This window comes from Entelurus aequoreus, linkage group LG19 (genome assembly GCF_033978785.1).
Source record: "Entelurus aequoreus isolate RoL-2023_Sb linkage group LG19, RoL_Eaeq_v1.1, whole genome shotgun sequence".
NCBI lineage: Eukaryota > Metazoa > Chordata > Actinopteri > Syngnathiformes > Syngnathidae > Entelurus > Entelurus aequoreus.
Window position 1 is genome coordinate 15,679,240 of NC_084749.1, and position 19,808 is coordinate 15,699,047.

General features: G+C 42.1%; 1 long non-coding RNA gene across 2 annotated transcripts in view; it reads left to right on the top strand.

Annotated features, from left to right (window-relative positions):
• Positions 1–19,028, top strand: part of LOC133635156 (uncharacterized) — a 27,716-nt gene extending 8,688 nt beyond the window's left edge. For both annotated transcript variants that reach the window (XR_009822023.1, XR_009822022.1), the window contains exons 3-5: positions 12,628–12,709; positions 18,660–18,786; positions 18,879–19,028. This is a non-coding gene — a long non-coding RNA (uncharacterized LOC133635156). The remainder of the gene's footprint in view (positions 1–12,627; positions 12,710–18,659; positions 18,787–18,878) is intronic.
• The last annotated feature ends 780 nt before the right edge of the window (positions 19,029–19,808 follow it).

Here is a 19,808-nt window from a genome sequence, read left to right on the forward strand (position 1 = left end):
GCAGAGGATGGATGAGGAGACCTTCCCAATGGACCCTGTCAGTGAACAGGCTAGTAACATTGATGGCACCCCTGTGCACAACATTGGGATGGAGAGACAATGTGGCAAGGTGGACTACAAACTGAAGAAGTTGGGCACACTGAACGCAGTCAATAGGTCAATAATTTTACAGAAGAGCCAGGAGCTTCAGAGGTTTCAAGGCAGCAGCACAAGCAAAAAGGGAGGTTGAACTCAACTGGAGTAAATTCATGAAGGCAAAATTCGAGAGTAGGGCAGATGAGAAACAAGAGATGGCTCAAAGAAAGGAGAGTAAGAGACTAGACATGCTGGACACACTGAAATCTTTTGATGGCCCCTTCACGATAGTGGGGAAGTTGAAAAGTTCCTTGTGGATGAAAGTCTGCACAAGAATGCAAAGCTGCAGAGAATGAAGCTTGAGGTTCAGTTTGCCAGAGAAAGCACCAAGCTTCTGCCTAAAGTCAATCCTATCTTCACAATCCAGGTGACACTTCCCAGAAATGGCAAAAGTGCAATTCTCCAAGTCATAATGGATACTTAGAATTTTATGGTGGTGGTAAGTATTCATGAAAACAGGTAGCCTAACATTAGTGAATGGGTGAATTCTGGAAATAACCTAAAAATCTTACACAGTGCACCTTTAAGCAAGGGGTTTCTTTCGTGCTTTCAATTTTGCAAAATCATCCACCACATCATTGAAGTCCAACTCTCTTGTCAGCTCACTCTCAATTGCCATTAGAGATAACGCATTTAATCTTTTCTGAGTCATTCTTGTGCGCAGCTCATTTTTTACTCTTGACAAAAGAGAGAATGAGCGTTCTCCCTCACAGTTACTGACCGGTAGAGTGAGAAAAATCTGTAGCGCAATGTATGTATTAGGAAACGTAGGCTGTAGTCCAAAATGTATTATTGTTTTGAGCAGTCCTGAAGGGGTCCTCTCCTCATCAGTGTTGTTGAGCTGTATAAAAGATTTGAACTGTATAAGCTCCTGTCCAAGACTTTCATTGAGGTCAGATGGGTATGATTCAGTGAGAATCTTGGCCTTGTGAAGGACTGAAGCATTGGACTCTGTATCCAAAGAGAAAAGGACACTGAACAAATTGTTCAGATGTTTGTAGGCCTCCAGACGGTGATTAAGGCTTGAACTCAGTTGATCAATAGAGGCAATAAATGTCTCTATTTGAAACAGTTGCCTTCCCTCAAGCACAACATCTGGGGATGCTGATTCATCAGCAAACTTTTTACGTTTCCTCGTCCGTTCAGCCCTGTAAGATGGGGTGCCACCCAACATGTTTAAGGCTTTCTGCTCAAAATGATCAAATAGATCTCTTTGGGAGAGAACAAAGGTGCGCAGAGATTCCAGCAATCTAACTGCTGTACCAAGGTCCATGTCTGCTTTTTGAAGTTGCAGACTTGTGGCCTGAAATCTGGACAGAACAGTGTCCCAAAAGCCTGCCATGAAGGCCATCTCAAGTGAATCCAGCTTCCGCACTAGACTGTCAGCTTCAGTTCGTGTGTCTCGTTTCTCTGTGTCATCAGTGGAAATAACCTGTAGTGCTGCTTTTATTTTACTGTAGTTCTGCCACAGTGCTTTGGTAGATTCTGCACGGCAACTCCAACGCGTGTTGGATAAAGCTTTAAGTGTGAGATCTATGTTGGAATTGCCAAATACCCTGTCCCATCGGTGTGTGGATGCAGTTGTGAAGTTGTAAATAGACTGAATCAAGTCAAAATACTTAGAGACTTCATTTCCACATCTGTCAATGCTGGTGACTCCCACCAAATTCAAAGAGTGAGCTGCACATGGAATATAGTGTATTAATGGGTTGCTTTTCTTTAAGTGAGCCTGCAACCCATTATACCTCCCTGACATGTTGCTGGCATTATCATAAGCCTGCCCCCTGCAATTTGACAGCTCTAACCCTAGATTTTCCAACACAGACATGACACAGTTAGCCAAACTTTCACCTGTATGGCTAGTAATGGGCTCAAAACCCACAAAGCGTTCAACAACACTGCCCTCTTTGCTAACAAAACGGAATATGAATGTCAATTGGTCCACATGAGATAAATCTGGGGTTGAATCCACAATGATAGAGTAGTATTTGCTTGCTTGCAGTTCATCTGCTATAGCCTGTTTGGTTTTTGCACCCATCAATTCAATGAATTCCTCACAAATGGTGGAGGACAGATATGAGGTATTACCTCGACCCATCTGCCCAAACTTTCTGATGTGATCCTTTAGAAAGGGATCAAATTCAGCCAGGACCTCCAGAATACCAAGGTAGTTCCCATTGAGAGGAGACCCTAACGATTCATTTTTACCCCTAAATGCAAGGCCCCTTTCTGCAAGGAATTTAATGACTGCAACAACTCTTTGTAACACCTGCCTCCAATAGCTGCTCTCTGCCTGAAACTGTTTGAACAGGTCTGCATCAACTGTGGCACCTTTGGCGCGGTTCAAGACTGCTTGCATGCAGGTTATGTGCTCAGCACTTCGCTCATGTTCACCAAATCTTTCTGAGTGTTTCCAATCACAATAGCCTGTCACAAAAGAATGCGTTTTTGGGGAAAACAGTTTGCATGCAAAGCAGTAAACATTACCAGTAGAGGGAGAGTACATCAGCCACTCTCTTTGTACTCGTTGTCCATTGGGCAAGTGTGAAGTAAAATGTTCATTGTTTAGGCATCGGGTTTTGCCTCCTAGCCCACTGTTCCTCACAGAAGCTGGATAATGGCTGTGACGGTTGTGAAATGATTTTGCACCTCTTTGAATAAGAACTTCCTTCATTGACTCAGTGAGGGTCTCAGCCCATTTAGCGGGATCACTAGGTAGAGTTGTCACTGTAGATGGTGTTGAAGAAAGATTCAGCTCATTTTCTATGCTGTCCAGAGGTGCAGTGACCTCACATTCATCCGAGCAACTGGCTACTGCTGAATTGGTTGAATCATAAGCATCAGAAGCATTTGGTTCAGTGTCTACACTTGTAGTGGTCTCAGGATCTTGGGAGCTACATGCTAGCTCAGGTGCATTGCTAACCTTAGCTGAATTTGCAGTAGCATTTATAGAATTGCTTTCAGCAGATGTCTTTGTACTGAAGAAGCTGGAGATATTTGGAACACTCTCAAGTAAAACTGATTCCTTTTTTTTCTTTTCTTGCTGAATTTTTTTTCTAGCTCCTCCACTTAAACGTTTATGATCCATATTTCCCTTCTTTCTTTGCACATTGGCTCTTTGCCTATCACAACAGATAAACCAACTATGTGTGTGTGTGTGTGTGTGTGTGTGTGTGTGTGAGTTTGTTTGTGTGTTTATGATCGGTGCTGCTTCCTTCAAGTGTGTGAGGTGATTTAGAAAACTAGCAACCCAGCATCAACACTCCAAAGCAGAGAATAACAGCTTACTAGCATAGACAATTGAGAGCAGAGAATCAACTGATTCGTCTGATAGACAGCAGGAGAGCAGAGTGGTCAGTGATGATCGAATCAAGAAAATGTCTAAATGGCAAGGGAACAGACTGATTTGTACTGAGGAGAAAGAGAGAGAGAGCCAATTACAGTGAAATATATTCCAAAAGAGCCAAGTGACTAGCTGAAGGCAGGGACAAATGCCTTGGAGTGACCAACAAGAGTGCAAAGTACCAAATGGCAAAATGTGGAAAGACCAACAGGCAGATCTGCTTTTACCTCTTATCTTCACAACCAAAAAGTTGCTAAATGATGTTTTCAGTCGCTAGCCAGGTATGGCCAAAAGACGCGAAATCTAGCGGCAAAGTCGGTCAATCACACTGACAGTGAAACAAATATTTTGAAAAGATAATAATTGTACACCTTTGTGCACTTTAGTCTTCTATCTAAATATTTTCACAAAGGACACCAAGGCAGCTTGCTAGCTATGATGGGAGCAACAATGTCTGATAGACAGCAGGAGAGCAGAGTGGTCAGTGATGATCCAATCAAGAAAATGTCTAAATGGCAAGGGAACAGACTGATTTGTACTGAGGAGAAAGAGAGAGCCAAGTACAGTTAAATATATTCCAGAGCCAAGTGACTAACTGAAGGCAAAGACAACAGCCAGATACCTTAGCAGAGACCAACAAGAATTCAAAGTACCTAATAGCAAGATGGCGAGACCAACACAATAAATTGTATTAGGATTTAATTTATTAACGTTAATCTTAACAGCCAAAAAGTTGCTGAATAATGTTTGTAGTCGCTAGCCAGGTATGCCCAAAACAAGAGTCGCTAAACCTAGCAGCAAAGTTGCTTAATTGCAACACACTCTAGGATTCAGGGGAATTAAGGATAATAAAGATATTAATTGTACAACTTTTTGTACTTTTTTTCTAGTTTTTTGAGTCGCCAGCCATGTATGGCCAAAAGTCGCTAATTGAATGCCAACGTTGCTTAATCGCCAACACACTGGGACTCACTGAAGGACTGACTGAATAAAAAAGATAATTAAGATAATTGTGTACTTTTCTCTTCTGATATTTTCTCTAAGGACCCCAAGCTATCTGCAAGCAGCAATAATGTCTGACAGACAGGAGAGCAGAGTGGTCAGTGATGAATGGCAAGGGAACAGGCTGATTTGTACTGAGGAGAAAGAGAGAGAGAGAGCCAATTACAGTGAAATATATTCCAAAAGAGCCAAGTGACTAGCTGAAGGCAGGGACAAATGCCTTGGAGTGACCAAGAAGAGTGCAAAGTACCAAATGGCAAAATGTGGGAAGACCAACAGGAAGATCTGCTTTTACCACTTATCTTCACAACCAAAAAGTCGCTAAATGATGTTTTTAGTCGCTAGCCAGGTATGGCCAAAAGACGCGAAATCTAGCGGCAAAGTCGGTCATTCACACAGTGAAACAAATAATTTTAAAAAGATAGTAATCGTACAATGTCTTGTACTTTTGTCTTCTTTCTTAATATTTCTCAAAGGACACCAAAATGTCGCTATCTGCAGGCAGCTTGCTAGCTATGATGGCAGCAACAATGTACCTTAGAGTGACTGACCAACAAGAGCTCAAAGTACCTAATGGCAAAATGTGGAGAGACAGACACAATAAATTGCATTAAGATGAAGAGAACTGTTGCTATTATTAATCTTAACATCAACCAGAAAGTCGCTAAATGTCACCAGCCAGGTATGGCCAAAAGTCGCTTAATTGGCCACACACAGTAACAGAGAAACTAACAAAAAAAAGATCATAAAGATAATAGTTGTACAACTGTGTGTACTTTTGTCTTCTTTCTAAATATTTTCCCAAAGGACACCAAAATGTTGCTATCTGCAGGCGGGAGCGTGCCTATGTTCCCCGGGTCCTATGTTCCCCGGGTCCTATGTTCCCCGGTTGTTCCTGGGTCTTTGTATGCGACCGGGGAACTTAGGACCCTTTTTCTAAAAAAGGGTCCTATGTTCCCTGCATTGTATCTGGCGAAATTGCGAAATTGTGCCCTGACCAAAACCATCCCTAAACCTAACCTGTCACAGGGCGTTGTGGAGCACTTTTTTTTGGCGAAATTGTGCCCTGACCAAAACTATCCCTAAACCTAACCTGTCACAGGGCGTTGTGGAGCACTTTTTTGGCGAAATTGTGCCCTGACCAAAACCATCCCTAAACCTAACCTGTCACAGGGCGTGCGGCAGCAGATAGAGCAACTCAAACGCGAACTTCCTTCCTTCGACAACTTAAACGCGTCTCTGTCATGAGTGTCTGCGTGCGTCTTACTTAGTCGCGCATTGGAAGCAGCGGGGAACATAGAACCCTTTTCTGGAAAAAGTGTTGTACGTTCCCCGCAGCGGGGAACATAGAACCCTTTTTTTTAAAAAGGGTCCTTAGTTCCCCGGTAGAGGGGAACATAGGACCCGGGTAACATAGGGACGGGGAACATAGGGATGACCCGCTGCAGGCAGCTTGCTAGCTATGATGGCAGCAACGATGTCTGCCAGACAGGAGAGAGTGGTCAGTGACGATCGAATCGAGAAAATGACAAAATGGGTCAAAGACCAAAAAGTTATTAACTGACAGCAGTGACAAATGTCAGACTGTAAACTTTCTCGAAAGAAAAGGACAAAATGGGAAGATGCTGATAATAACAGCAAAATGGAAAATATAAGAATTTCCAAGTAATGCTCAACTCAAGTGTGTGTGTGTGTGTGTGTGCGCGCGTTAAACTTCTTGTTGAATGATTTCAAATTATCTCTGAGTCTGAACTGAGGGAAAGGAAACCAAATTTTGAGCAGTCTCTCACGAGTTCAAAATACCAAATGAGGAGATTCTAAAAGAACAGACCGGTTTATGAAAGACTTGATGGGGGAGGGGCACAGCTAAGAATACTTGAGTGAGATTCTGTGATCCAAATTCGAGATAGAGCTTTTTGATAATGATAATTTGTCAGAGTAAGGTTGTGTAATCAAAATTTGAGAATGAGCTTTGTCAATCAATCAAGAATATTTGCATTAAGTTCTGTGATCAAAATTCAGAAACAACCTTTAATAATTGATAAAGAATATGTGAGTGAGGTTGTGTGATCCATCCAATTTGAGAATTAGCTTTGATAATAATGATTGAGAGCCTCTGGCCCTCTGTGGATCATGGCCGCGGGGCCAATTTTGCCTGGCCCCTTGGGGCCTCTGTGGGTCGTGGCCGCGGGGCCAAGTTGGCCTGGCCCCTTGGGGCCTCTGACCCTCTATGGATCGGGGCCAAGTTGGCCTGACCCCTCGGGGCCTCTGGCCCTCTATGGATCATGGCCGCGGGGCCAAGTTGGCCTGACCCCTTAGGACCTCAGGCCCTCTGTGGGTCGCGGCAGCGGGGCCAAGTTGACCTGGCCCCTTGGGGCCTCTTACCCTCTATGGATCGTGGCCGCGGGGCCAAGTTGACCTGGCCCCTTGGGGCCTCTGGCCTTCTGTGGCTCGCGGCCGCGGGGCCAAGTTGGCCTGGCCCTTTGGGGCCTCTGGCCTTCTGTGGGTCGTGGCCGCGGGGCCAAGTTGGCCTGGCCCCTTGGGGCCTCTGACCGTCTATGGATCGTGGCCGCGGGGCCAAGTTGACCTGGCCCCCTGGGGCCTCTGACCCTCTATGGATCGTGGCCGCGGGGCCAAGTTGGCCTGGCCCCTTGGGGCCTCTGACCGTCTATGGATCATGGCCGCGGGGCCATGTTGGCCTGGCCCCTTGGGGCCTCTGGCCCTCTGTGGGTCGCGGCCGCGGGGCCAAGTTGACCTGGCCCCTTGGGGCCTCTTACCCTCTATGGATCATGGCCGCGGGGCCAAGTTGGCCTGGCCCCTTGGGGCTTAAGATTATTATTTTTGCAAAAGTAGTTTTGCTTGGGTCGCGGCCGCGGGGCCAAGTTGGCCTGGCCCCTTGGGGCCTCTGGCCCCCTGGGCCTGGGCCCGGTAGGCCCGGTCATTAATCCACCTATGACAGTGCGAAGCAGCTTCTAAGCTACTAATCCTCATTATCCTGGCAGAAAATAAAGAAAGTATCTTACAAGGACTACACTACAAAAAAATTGTTTTGATCGTTTTTTTTATCATTTACAAACTCAGGGTTTAAGTGTCTGGATGCAGAAAAACTTTGAAGGCAAAACACAAATTGTTTAAATGGGAGCCAATAGTAGTTTTTACTTTTGTTTAGTTATTGTGTATTAGCCACTTTATGTAGCATTCAATACCACAAATTTAATACATAATCTAGTTTACAACAATACTAGCAAATTCTACTTTTAATAAGATAGACTTTATAAAAATGTGTTACAGTATTGTGTTTGCTTTTGTTACTTGCGATAATTGAATCTATTGTCCAAGAATTGGATCGGGACTTGAAATCTGATCAGATCTGAGGCCATAAATTAGTATCAGGATTGTAGGCCAAAAATGTGGATCGGGACACCCCTAGTAAGTATTACATTATTTTTCCAAGTTGGGGTGGGAATAACAAATTGCGCAATGCTTGTCTGCAACCACCAGAGGCGCTGTTGAGTCTGTCTCAGTCAATTTGCAATCCAAAGAAGAACAAAAAATATATATATATTAGCGCTCTTTAAATCTCTTTTAAGAAGGGACACACCTCTACTATCATCGAGGAGCACGTTCCAAGTTAAATAGAATGCAGCTTCAGATTGGAACTATACATTTCATTTTAGAACTTATAAAACTGATGGTAATGCTTAGCAATACATAGGATTACTTACAGTAATGGCCTAAAATGTTACATTGCAATACATTTAGTTAGTAGTTTCCAAGCATGTGAACTGCAAGAGGCTTTAGACTTTTTAATCACAAATATTAAGTTACTTTTAAACTACTTATCTAATTTGGAGGATTTACGCCTACTTTCTGATCATAATGGTCTCGTTTTCCAAACAATCCACCGGGGTTATGCATTTATTGGGCTGAAGCAAAATGATACTGCATACAAGAAACAGAGACGATATTGTATTTGTTTATTCCTAAATGGTATATGTCAGTCATTTATGAAACCTCCTAAATTAAAGTTGAACATTTACATAAATTGGGCACAAAAGCAGAAGTCTGACTCACGGACAGTATCACAACTTTAGTGGGAACGATGATAGATACTTGAGGAAGTAACAGTGCATTTTGAAGAAGCTGCAGAAAAAAAGAGCGATGCATGCCTTAACAGCCAGCGACGCCACTAAAACAAGGCTGCGCATACTTGAGATCTCTAAACGGGTGGTGAACAATTCAGCAAACAAATTCCTGCCGTGTTCAAACTCGTTCTGGGCAGAAATTTTTCAGTGAGAAGAACATATTGAAATCCCTGATTTGTAGAAGCACAACTCCACAAAACTCGACATCAGAATGTCACAGATTACAGCAGAATGTTCCATTTTGAATCTTTAAAGTGGCATTGTTTTTGTGTGTGATCTGTTTCATTAATCCTTAATAGGGCTCATTCATACATGTATGATGCTGTTACTATGGTTGTCGGCCATCTGGCTACTATGTGAAAGAGCCTGGTTCTTTGGGGTAAAATTGTGTTGAATCCTCAACTAGAATCCACTACTCCTCAGGGCTTTGACAAATGGCGTCAAAAGTGGGATGGTTAGCCGTGAGGCCGTTCATGATGCGTCCATTTGGAATAACAGTTTGCAAAAGTAACCCCCATATGATGGATGATGAGGTACTTGAATGGTTGAACTGTGTGGGACATGGAGTTTGAAGCAAACTGGTCAGAGGATTGGTTTTTATCCCATTAGACCATGGTTCAAAGATTTTTTTCACAAATGCTGTCAGACGTGCGATGACATAATATGGAAATATCTTTGAACAGGAGAGTCATAGGCATGGGTATCGTTCACATTTTAACCGATACGGTACCAATGTCCACTACCTGGGAATCGATACCGGTGCTCAACAATACCAATTTTTGGTACTTTTGTGTGTGGGAATAAATGTTAATTGTTTGATAATAAACAAATATTTTTATGTAACATTTTCAAATGAACTAATTATGATAACTGTGCTGTCCAGTTGTTATATATTGTTTTCATATACCATTTGCATTTCATTTGCAATGCAGTTGCACTTCCAAGACAGTAGGTGGCAGTACTGTGTAGGCTATCTATGGTATGTTGTTTTATTCGGAAGTAGCTTCTTCCAGGAAGCTGAATGTGTTATGTTGTGCCCTACAAAGTGTTTATACTGTAAGTATTGTGCTTAAATATACACCAGCTGTTTGATTGTAACATTTATCTTAGTTGTAGTTATTATTACTAAATTTGGAGGTGTTGAAATCACCACGTAAAACTGCTAATGCTAATAGTATTCTGTCTATGGTAACTCCAATATAAATTAGCATGATCAAGCTAGTGCATTTTACGTTAAAAGTTTTTTACCAAGCATACTTGCTTTGTTGGTGTTGAAAATTGCAACGTTATTTAGAGGGACTTTGACTGAGTCCGCCCTGAGTGCTACTTGAGGTTTGTTTATGTGAGCCGGTGTTTAATCTGCAACCGGACGTGACGAGTCTACAACTGGGCGTGACGTCATGTGCAACAAAGGTATTAAAATATGAAACCGTTGGATTTTCCGGGAATAAATACCTGGTAGTACCGACAGAATTCGGACGGTGCCTATAAAAGTACCAAATTCTGTACCCATCCCTTTGTGTGACAAACCCTGGAAATAGTTGAGACACTAGAGTTTTCTGAAGGGGTGAATCTGTGTAGGATATTGCCATACCTATGGAAGGGGCAGTTAGAGTGTCAGCAAGTGTCTCAACAACGGTTGTGTATAAGATCTAGTGGACCAGTCAGACTACTGTGTTTTAAGCCATTATGTCTGGGTTCTGTGGCAAATGGTGTCAGAAGTGGGATGACGTGGATGTTAGAAGGACCTTTGATTCATGAGAATGATGTACCCTGGAAATGAGGAGAGACACCATGGTGTGGGACATTAAAGGTAGGTAGAGTTTTGTCATAACGGTTATGTATACCTGTAAGGTCTAGGTGACCAGTCGGAGTACTGGTTTTTAACCCATTATATCTGGCTTTTGTGACAAATAGCGCCAGAAATGGTGTGCTTAGCCGTGGGGCCATCCATGACCAGTTGGAAAACAAGTGACTAATGTGTGAGATACCTTGGCTAAGTGTGGTTTCGAATGTGGCACCTGTGCCGAATCCCACCGGTTTGTTGACAGAGTGAGCTATCACTTCGGTGGTGCACGAAATATGGCAAACCAGTCAGAATACACTTTTTTTTGTTTTTTTCAAACCCACTATACTTCTCAGATAACTGTTAAAAATGGTGTCAGAAGTGGAGTGATGCCCAGAAGGAAAGACCTTTGGGACTGGTAACAGTGTGGGCCATTGTTTTTTTCCATGCAAAGTTTTTAACCCAGCTGATGGGTTAAGGACAATCTTTCTAAAGTTTTAGGGTAAATAGTCCATGACCAGTTGGAAAACAAGTGACTTCTGTGTGAGATACCTTGGAAAAGGGTAATGTACTAAAATATTATGAATGGGGGACGTGTGCCGGATCCCTTAAGTTGGGGCCGGTTTGTTGACAGTCAGCTGTCACTACGGTTGTGTACAAAATATGGTGAACAAGTCAGAGTACTCTTCTTTTAAACCCACTATACACAAATTCAAATTCTCAGTTAAGCATCACTAATAGTGTCAGAAGTCGGATGGCATGAAAGTTGGAAGGACCTTTAAGACATAGGAGTCATGCACCCAGGAAATTGAGAGACACAAGGAGGTTCGGAATGGTGTAGAACATTAAAGGCCGATAAAGTGCCATTACAACGGTTGTGTTGTAGGTCTAGTGGACCAGTCAGAGTACTGGTATTTAAACATTTATATCTGGTTTCTATGGTGGTTAGCCGTGACAGGATCGGTAACCAGTTGGAAAACAAGGTATTGCTGTGTGTGACTTCTCTCTTTTTTTTTAAACCCACTGTACACAGATTCAAATTCATCCATCCAATATTGCAAATGGTGTCAGAAGTGGGATAGTCAGACGTGTGCCAAGTTAGAAAGACCTTTGGGACTGATAACTTGGATTTTTTTCCACCAAAGTTTTTTAACCCAGTATCAGTTTAAGGTACCCTTTCTTAGGTTTTAAGGTAATATACTGTCACAACTGGTTTGACCAGATGGAAAGGTCATTGGGGGAAGTGAAGCCTGTGTGATCCGACTTCGAAGTCGGTTCATTTAAGGTTAGACACCTTTGTGGGACATGGTCACGTCTCCAGTATGTTACATAGTGGCTATGATGTCTGGCTCTTTGATGTCATGGTCAGTGTGCAGATGTGTTAACCTGGTAGACCAAGATCCTTATAGTTCTGTTTCAACTGGTGTCAGGAGTACAGCGGCGTGGCTTGGTTGCTTGGGTGGCCGTGCCAGCACTTTGAGGGTTCCACGTTCGATCCTAGTCACTGCCGTTGTGTCCTTGGGAAAAACACTTTACCCACCTGCTCCCAGTGCCACCCACACTGGTGTCAATGTAGCTTAAATATGTAGATGATGGGTTTCACTATGTAAAGCGCTTTGAGTCTCTAGAGAAAAAGAAAAGTATAAAGATAATTCACTCACAATTCACAGAAGTGCAATCTTTAAATCTGTCATTATTCAAAGATTCTGTAGGGGTGGGTGATACTGCAGTTCAGATCCAATACCAAGAAAATTCAGATACTAATATGAGGCAGATACAGTTTTACTAAATATGTTTACCTTATCCTAAAAGATCCTTAAAGGATTTTGTTGCACTATCCTCAATTTGTCAATTTTTATTTTTCAAGATGTAACGTGAGTGTAAGGTGTGGCAGTTGCATGACAATGTAGCTTGTGCCTCAGCAAGCTGCAATGACCAGACGACATGAGCGTCACACCCTCCTGGTGCAACTCCGCTGCAGAGTGTTAAATATTGAGCAGCAAGGAGGGAAGTGGAAGCTTGCTGTTCCTCTTTGTTCTTTTGTTAATGTCTCCTTTGGACTCACAAAGAAAATCACTAAATGAGTAAAGAATGTGTTATTTGATTGGGCAGAGCTGCTGACTTTACAGCTTCTATACGTGAAGCATGTGTTGCGCAACCTGACTGAGTGGAATTCAGCTAAAGACAACCTCCATTATCATATCTTGTGTTTGCAGAGCAACTTGGATTAAAACAAGTGACCGTCAGCTGGCCTGACTTTAGAGACCTTTGCCTTTTGGGGGAACCGGAGCGATCCAAGTAGGTCCATCTGCACGGTCAGTGTGTCAGTGTGCATGTGCTGTCCACATAATCAGCTCTTTTCAAAGGCCACCCTTAGGTCTTCAAACCCCATCTGCGGAATGGATCAACACCGCCATTAATTACATGTCACAGGCATGCACACAAATTATCTCTAAATTGAACATTCCTTATGAATATTAGTGGAATATGTGGCTAGGGGGGTGCAAATGCATGTGACTCAAAGTCAACACCTGAACAAGGAGAGTGAGGTTCCTCGCATAAGCAAACTAAAAAAGCGCTAAGGGCAACAAAGTGCTAGCTATTCGAGTGTCGATGACAGCTAAAGCTGATGGTATCACCGTCTGTATCGGTTTGCATTTTTCACATTTTTGTGAGTCTACAGTTGTCAGGAAAGTGTTATGGCCATCCATACTTTGTTGCATGTGAGGTCGTGCTGTTTTACGACACAGTGGTACTTTGGTTGGTCGGACCAAAAAAATGTGTCGTCTGAAAAGCAAAAAACAACCCCAAATCCTCACTGATTGAGAGTCTTGTCAAATAGTGCTAGCAAATGAGCTAAAAACCACATGCTGTTAATTCATTGTCCAACACAGCTCTTTAGGGTGTGAAGTGAAGTTTACACCATACACGGCCACAATAAAATATAAGCCTTGCACTGAGCCTAGTCTATAAAATCCGCTACACCTCCCTGATACCGAAGTACATGTCAAACTACTTCCATAACATAAATGACCGCCATAACCACAACACCAGGGGGAGCTCCACTAACCACGTTAAACCCAGATTCCGATCTAACAAAGGTCTTAACTCATTCTCCTTCTATGCCACATCAAAATGGAATGCACTCCCAACAGGTGTAAAAGAAAGTGCATCTATGATAGTATATATTTGTACCATGAATTGATTTAAGTGGACCCCAACTTAAACAAGTTGAAAGACTTATTCGGGTGTTACCATTTAGTGGTCAATTGTACAGAATATGTACTGTACTGTGCAATCTACTAATAAAAGTCTCAATCAACCAATCAAAGCCACCTAATTTTTGGATGAAAGTTATTTTGTACACATATTGACCGCATACGTCTATAAGCCACAGAAATATTTACACAGGCGCTTGTGTTTTAGCACTATCTTTGTTCTTTTCCTCTTACCGCGTGCTGAAACTGCTGAAGTCATCTTCTTCGCCGTGCGGCAGTTTGGCCTTTTTGGGGGTCCATTAGTGGTGGGGGACTTCCATTCTGTGTGGAGGTTGTTTATTTCTCCCATTGCCGGGTCCGGTGGCCTTTGGGCTGCGTCTTGTGCAGTATGTCGTTTCTTCTCCAAGACGAGGGTCCATAACGCTCAAAATGGCTGACTGAATGATTGTGTGAGTGCATTTGATTTAATAAATAAATGATAAATGGGTTATACTTGTATAGCGCTTTTCTACCTTCAAGGTACTCAAAGCGCTTTGACAGTATTTCCACATTCACCCATTCACACACACATTCACACACTGATGGAAGGAGCTGCCATGCAAGGTGCTACCAGCACCCATCAGGAGCAAGGGTGAAGTGTCTTGCCCAAGGACACAACGGACGTGACTAGGATGGTAGAAGGTGGGGATTGAACCCCAGTAACCAGCAACCCTCCGATTGCTAGCACGGCCACTCTACCAACTTCGCCACGCCTATCAATGTTCCACCGTGACCCGTTCGACAATTTCATTGGCCTGATGTGAAGCCTGCGAACCTGGAACAATCGATAAATTAGCCGTAGCATTGTATAAAGCTCCACTCTTCCACACACATCTGTGGCATGACTTGGCTGAGACCGGAAGAAGATCCCCCTATGACTATCTGTTGGCTTCCCGATGGCCTGGACTCCCACATTATCTATTCATTTGAACAATTCTCAACGTCCATTGCATCCGATCACCCTGAAAGTGGGGACCCTACTTCTGCGGCCCCTTCTCAAGGTTTCTTCTTTTCCCCAGCTGGAGTCTTTCGAGTTTTTCCTTGGATCTGGGTTTAGATCAGGGGATGTTGTTGTTAGTTCGTAAAATCTTTTGAGACACTTGTGATTAAAGGCTATATAAATACATTTTAATTGATTGATGAAAGCGCATGGTGAGCTACAGGTTGAGAATGATCCCCAGAGTTCAAACAAACTCTGGTGCTTTTGGTGTACGGTCTTGGTCTCTGTTGCAATAGACGGACTAAAACCACGCCAATCACAACAGACATTAACCTTTGGACCTTGAATATAAGACAACCCGTCTTTTCCAAGGGATAAACAAGTGTCTTATATTTGTGTCAGTAAAATTTCCAGTACACTGACAACATTGTATGGTAATGTCGAGGCGGTATAGAAAGGCTGCACTGTTGGCGTCGTTTGAATAGTCATGATTCATCAAGGAGGATGAGGTTAGTGACTTTTCTCGATGGTCTTATCACATCACACTGTTTCTCAGCTTCATTAAAATGCTAGCATGCTTTTCACTTCCTTTACAGACTTCCTGTACTGTTTTTGAGGCGTAGCTCATACTTAAACTGCTCTGGGGTTGTTTTTTTTACCAAATGTGGTGAGAACGATCATATCCAGCCTGAACTGAAACGTGTCAACTTCTTCTTGACATGGCATGCAACACACGTGATGCAGTAGTAGTACTACAGAGTGGTACTGCATTTGCTTTTCTACTGGAAATGTACTTTTTCCCAGGCGTTCTGTTCCTCATAAGCACCCATATAAAGTTCATGGGTTTTTTTGTCATAAAGAAATACAATCATGTGTGCTTACGGACTGTATCCCTGCAGACTGTATTGATCTATATTGATATATAATGTAGGAACCAGAATATTAATAACAGAAAGAAACAACCCTTTTGTGCGAATGAGTGTGAATGAGTGTAAATGGGGGAGGTTTTTTTGGGGGGTTGGTGCACTAATTGTAAGTGTATCTTGTGTTTTTTATGTTGATTTAATAAAAAATTATTATTATTTTTTAAAAATTTTTTAATTTCTTGTGCGGCCCGGTACCAATCGAGCCACGGACCGGTACCGGGGTTGGTGACCACTGCTCTAAGGAGCAAAAACATGCTAAAGTGCCCTCTTGAGGGCTAAAATGCCTGCTTAAAGTGCCCTCTTGAGAATGAAAATGCCTGCTAAAGTGCCCTTTTGAGGGCTAAAATACCCTCTTGGTAGCCAATGCGCATGCTAAAGTTTCCTTTTTGTAGCCAAAAAGCGTGCTAAAGTGCCCTCTATGGAGCCTAAATGTGTGCTTAAGTGCTCTTTTTGGAGCCAGGAGCCAAAACATGTGCTAAAATGCCTTCTTGAGAGCGAAAACTTGCTAAAGTGTCATCTTAGGAGCCAAAGTGCCACCTTAAGTGCAATCTTATGAGCCAAAATTCATGCTAAAGTATCTTCTTATCAGGCAAAATGCGTGTTAAAGTGTCCTCTTGGAACCAAAAATACATTCAAAAGTGCTCTTTTGGGAGCCGACATGCGTGTTAAGGTATACTCTTGAGAGCCAAAATGCATGCTGAAGTGCACTCTTAGGAACGAAGTTGCGTGCTGAAGTGTCCTCTTGGTAGCAAAAATGCATGCAAAAAGTGTGTTCTTGGGAGCCAAAATGCATGCTAAAGTGTAGCCAAAACTTGCTACCGTGGCCTATTAGGAGCCATAAGGCATGCTAAACTGCACTCTGAGGAGCCACAACACACGCAAAAGTGTCCTTTTGGGAGCCAAAATGCACGCTAAAGTGTCCTCTTGGGAACCAAAATACATGCTGAAGTGCCCACTTAGGTCCCACAATGTATGCTATACTGCCCTCGTAGGTCCTAAAATGTATGCTAAAGTGCCCTCTTAGGTCCCAAAATGTATGCTAAACTGCCCTCTTAGGTCCTGAAATGTATGCTAAAGTGCCCTCTTAGGTCCCGAAATGTATGCTATAGTGCCCTCTTAGGAGCCAAAATATATGCTATAGTGCTCTCTTAGGTCCCAAAATCTATTCTATAGTGCCCTCTTAGGTCCCAAAATGTATGCTAAAGTACCGTCTTAGGTCCCAAAATGTATGCTAAAGTGCCCTCTTAGATCCCAAAATGTATGCTAAAGTGCCCTCTTAGGTCCCAAAATGTATGCTATAGTGCCCTCTTAGGAGCCGAAATGTATGCTATAGTGCCATCTTAGGTCCCAAAATGTATGTTAAAGAGCCCTCTTAGGTCCCGAAATGTATGCTAAAGTGCCCTCTTAGGTCCCAAAATGTATGCTATAGTGCCCTCTTAGGAGCCGAAATGTATGCTATAGTGCCCTTTTAGGTCCCAAAATGTATGCTATAGTACCCTCTTAGGTCTCAAAATGTATGCTGAAGTACCCTCTTAGGTCCCAAAATGTATGCTTAAGTTCACTCTTAGGTCCCAAAATGTATGCTATAGTGCCCTCTTAGGAGCCGAAATGTATGCTATAGTGCCCTCTTAGGTCCCAAAAGGTATGCTATAGTGCCCTCTTAGGTCCCAAAATGTATGCAAAGTGCCCTCTTAGGTCCCGAAATGTATCCTAAAGTGCCCTCTTAGGTCCCAAAATGTATGCTATAGTGCCCTCTTAGGTCCCGAAATGTATGCTAAAGTGCCCTCTTAGGTCCCAAAATGTATGCTATAGTGCCCTCTTAGGAGCCGAAATGTATGCTATAGTGCCCTCTTATGTCCCAAAATGTATGCTATAGTACCCTCTTAGGTCTCAAAATGTATGCTATAGTACCCTCTTAGGTCTCAAAATGTATGCTAAAGTACCCTCTTTGGTCCCAAAATGTATGCTTAAGTGCACTCTTAGGTCCCAAAATGTATGCTATAGTGCCCTCTTAGGTCCCAAAATGTATGCTATAGTGCCCTCTTAGGAGCCGAAATGTATGCTATAGTGCCCTCTTAGGAAAATGTATGCTATAGTGCCCTCTTAGGTCCCAAAATGTATGCTAAAGTGCCCTCTCAGGTCGCAAAATGTATGCTATAGTGCCCTCTTAGGAGCCGAAGTGTATGCTATAGTGCCTTCTTAGGAAAATGTATGCTATAGTGCCCTCTTAGGTCCCAAAATGTATGCTAAAGAGCCCTCTTAGGTCCCAAAATGTATGCTAAAGTGCCCTCTTAGGTCCTAAAATGTATGCTAAAGTGCCCTCTTAGGAGCCAACTGCTAAAGTGCCCACAGAGAATGCAACATGCATGCTATAGTGTCCTCCTCGGGGTCAAAACTTGCTTAAGTGCCCTCCAGGTTGGGAAAACACAAAATTGCCCTTTTGGGTTGAAAACATAGTAAGCTGCGGGTGTTTGATGGGCAATATTGATTCTAGTGAAGGCATACAAGCTTTCCCAGAGTCGTTTTATGGCATTGACAAGTTAACACCACGTTCACATTGGTTACAGTTTGTATGGCCATTAGCTCATTTTGGATTTATTTCTTACATTTGAATTATTTTGCAAATTAACATATTTAATAAAAGATGGAATAATTGATATCAACCAGATAGACAGTAAAATAAATAATAAATATTCCGTTTTCAACATACTCACTCTCGTGAAGTCACACGTCAGTCAGGCCACGCCTGCACCCAAGCACCCTATTGTAAACCTTATTAACCCAGTGACGTGCGGCTACTGACTATCCAATCTGAGGTAGTGTAGTATCTTTGTTGAATGTGGGAGAAAAAAATGAGGCAGGCTTAATGCTAACTAGCAAATATAGCAGGCTGTTTCTGAAGTGATCAAGTATGCATTAATAATCAATTGTACACACAAGGAAAGTTTCCCCCTACCAAGATGGTGCTGTTGCCTCTTTTTCTGTTCTAGACATTTTTTTCTTGTTAAAAGTTTAGGAACAGTGTTATGTATTCTAATGATACAGCTCAGACGAATATATTGTATTGATGGTATCTTGGCAATAAGGCATGACGTTGTTTTGTTTGTTTATGTTTTGTTTTGGAGATGACCTAGTGTACCGTCTGGCACCTGGTTGGTCTTAGGAGCGCCACACCCAAACTTATTGAGTCATAAGTCATAAGAGCAGCACTCGGGTGAGGCCGTTCACGCCCAACTACAAGTTTACACAAAGGTGACATCCAGCAGGAGAGTCGAACTAGTTAAATAAATAAAACATGGCAATAATCAACACTGAAGTCATGTTTTACTTGTCTCTCTTTTTAGGTCTGCTGCGGTCTCAGTCAAAACCACATTGATGGACGATGTTGCCCTTCTCCAGTCATGAGGTCAAGAAAATCCACACCCAGGACCTTGACCTGTGCTCCTTGATGTCTGCTGTCACCTTGTGGCTGGACTAGCTTACAGCATCTTTCTCCGAAAGGCCAGTACTAGTAGTTTATTTGGACATTGTGACCACTGACTGTACAGCAGGGGTCACCAACCTTTTTGAAACCAAGAGCTACTTCTTGGGTACTGATTAATGCGAAGGGCTACTAGTTTGATACACACTTAAATAAATTGCCAGAAATAGCCAATGTGCTCAATTTACCTTTAACTCTATGTTATTATTAATAATTAATGATATTTACACTTAATTGAACGGTTTAAAAGAGGAGAAAACACGAAAAAAAATGACAATTAAATTTTGAAACATAGTTTATCTTCAATTTCGACTCTTTAAAATTCAAAATTCAACCGAAAAAAAGAAGAGAAAAACTAGCTAATTCGAATCTTTTTGAAAAAATAAAAAAAATAATTTATGGAACATCATTAGTAATTTTTCCTGATTAAGATTAATTTTACAATTTTGATGACATGTTTTAAATAGGTTACAATCCAATATACACTTTGTTAGAATATATAACAAATTGGACCAAGCTATATTTCTAACAAAGACAAATCATTATTTCTTTTAGATTTTCCAGAACCAAAATTTTACAAGAAATTCAAAAACTTTGAAATAAGATTTAAATTTGATTCTACAGATTTTCTAGATTTGCCAGAATTTTAATTTTAATAAGTTTGAAGAAATATTTCACAAATATTCTTCGTCGAAAAAACAGAAGCTAAAATGAAGAATTAAATTAAAATGTATTTATTATTCTTTACAATAAAAACAATTAATTTACTTGAACATTGATTTAAATTGTCAGG